The sequence below is a fragment of the Mustelus asterias genome, unplaced genomic scaffold, assembly GCF_964213995.1.
Source record: "Mustelus asterias unplaced genomic scaffold, sMusAst1.hap1.1 HAP1_SCAFFOLD_50, whole genome shotgun sequence".
NCBI lineage: Eukaryota > Metazoa > Chordata > Chondrichthyes > Carcharhiniformes > Triakidae > Mustelus > Mustelus asterias.
This window is the reverse complement of record NW_027590123.1, coordinates 1,042,900-1,045,485: the sequence shown is the minus strand read 5'-3', so window position 1 is coordinate 1,045,485 and position 2,586 is coordinate 1,042,900. Positions and strand designations below refer to the sequence as shown.

The window sequence follows — 2,586 nt, the reverse complement described above, 5'->3', positions numbered from 1 at the left end:
GTTTTCTTCCGCACATACAGACACGGGGAGAATGTGCAAACTGCACACAGTCACCCGAAGCCAGAACTGAACACGGGCCCTGTTACTGGGAGGCAGTAGTGCTAACCACAGTTATTCTACCGATATAATTCACTGAGTCATCTGCCCCAAGTTAAGCAGGAGTTCGGGCGTTGAGAATAGTGGTTTCATTGAGATTCGAGCTCGGAATGCTGGATTCAAAGTCCAGAGTGCTCACCGTTACACCATGGAACCAACTGGGCGCTGTTTTAATGCGGGAGATCTTTCACCCAAATCTCACACAAACACACTCTTGCTCAATAATTGCCAGGCTCCAGTCGGGTTTTTGTTTGACACCAACTGCTCCTCTGATTCGACAGAACGTCAAAGAGTAGCGAAAGATGATAAAAGAAAAACACTGATGCTACAAGCATCTGGCGCCAGAGTCTCAGCAATGTGTATTGACAAAGTGCCCTCTCGATTCGTACATGGTGACAAATGGAGAATAAATGTCATGGAGAAAATCAATTATCAGCATTGGTAAAGGAGAGCAAGGCTCCACCGAGATTTGAACTCAGATCGCAGCATTGAAAGTTCAGCGAGCTCACCATTACACCACGGAACACAGAGCACCGCAATGACTTGCAAATGACCTGCGAAACATGGCTATTTCTGGAGATATCTCCCGATAGGTCTTGCGATGAAATAATTTGAGATTTGGGGCACTCTGCCTTCTGAGCTTTTCTGATATCAACGGTGGCCTATAACGACACATTGTTATCATACTTGCTGTTGCTGTCACATCGAATGAAAGAGATCAAATTGTTCGAGTGATCATTTGCCGGCAATGGGCGCGTTCTGAGATCTGTGGTGTACCGGTGAGCGCTCTGGAATCTGAATCCAGCAATTCGAGTTCGTATCGTGGCAAAACCTTGATTTGTTTTGCTAAAGCCGATGACGGGTTTGCAGAAGGGCATTTTATTTTAAATTGTCAGAAAGTGTAAATCTCAACACTGACGAAATCTCAGCAAATTCCACGGCATTCAAATTGCAGACGCTGCAGCGAATGCCTCTCCTGGCGTCATTGCATCAGCCCCAGAGGATGATTGCTCAGGAATACAATGCGCTGAGAGGCAGGGAAGCCACTGTAGAAAGGCGGGGGGGGGGGGGGTCCATCTTCATGTGTCGTGTCATTCACTCACTCATCTGTCCCAATTTAAAGAGTTCGGAAGCGAGAGGCCAGAGTGCGATCCGTTACACCATGGAATCGACAGCACAGTGACCGAAGACACTAGACTTGTCTCCCAAAACACACACACGTACCTACACTCGCTCTCTCTCTCTCTCTCACGCGCACGCGCGCGCGCGCACACACACACACACACACACACACACACTTGCTCAATAATTGCTGGACTCCATTCGAAGGGCTGTTGCTGTGTGGCACCAGCTGCTCCTTTCTTTCAACAGAGGAATTAAAGAGAAGATAAAATATGAAAAGACATTGATGCGCCAGGCATCTGGCGCCAGAGGCTCAGCAATGCGCATTGTAATAGCAGTTGAACTGGCTGACAAATTGCCCTCTCGATTCGTACGTTGTGAAAAAATTGAACGAAACGCCCTTCGGCAAATCAACCATCAGCGTTGACCAAGGTTCCGCCGAGATTTGAACTCAGATCGCTGGATTCAGAGTCCAGAGTGCTCACCATTACACCACGGAACCCAACGCACAATATCCGCCTGCAAATAATCATGCAATACCTGTGCCAGTCTGAACAGCAGGGAGAAAAATCATTCCCATTCCACAATCCCGTCAATTACCCACAGCAATTCATACTGACATTGCCCTGCTGTTTCCTCCGAAAATAATGAGTACTCTACCTTCAACTGCATTGAATTTCACTGCAGCTCACCACATTCAAACAGCAATGTTAGCATCGACCTGTTAGAAACTCTATTGTGGTAAATCTACTGAACAGCATCAGCTGTTCACCCTCTATTTTCGTCGCATTGGAAGCCAGTGTGAAAATGTGAACAATTTCTAACCTTAACAGACAGGAAGCAGAGTGTGACTGTGGATAATTGGCACTGTGCACATTGCTGTAATCAGTATCTGGGAGAATCGGGCAGGTGGGATCCTGGTCATCGAGTGGTGAGGGGTCGGCGTTTTCAGGGTCGCAGACTGGCTTCGATGTACTAAGATTTAATGGTTTTGATTTTAAAAAAACTTGAAGTACTTCCTGATCGAAAGCAGCTCTGTCAGAATCAGTGGAGTGAGATTTGTAGTTGGCTTGCGAGCTGGAAATGTCACATGTGCAACAGGTAAAGGACAAACACAGATAGTGAAGGACAGTGATAGATTGTAAGGTTCTGCCGATAGAGATCGTGATACAACGTAACGTCTGGGTGCTAATGGGCCAGATTGACCCGTTTATACTGACAAAAATATCACGCATTTCTGGATACAAATTCCCAGGCGAAGAAGAAAACTTCTCACCGAATGAACATTAAACTCTTTCACCTTTATTGATTGCAATTTTCATTCCTTCACTGAGATCAACAAAGCGGGATGGAGAAAGGTTCAGTTTG

At 46.3% G+C, this 2,586-nt stretch overlaps 1 non-coding gene across 1 annotated transcript; it reads right to left on the bottom strand.

Moving 5' to 3' along the window:
* Positions 1-1,648: 1,648 nt before the first annotated feature.
* Positions 1,649-1,720, bottom strand: trnaq-cug (transfer RNA glutamine (anticodon CUG)). Its single transcript has one exon. It is a non-coding gene; the product is annotated as a tRNA-Gln (tRNA).
* Between the last annotated feature and the right edge of the window lie 866 nt (positions 1,721-2,586).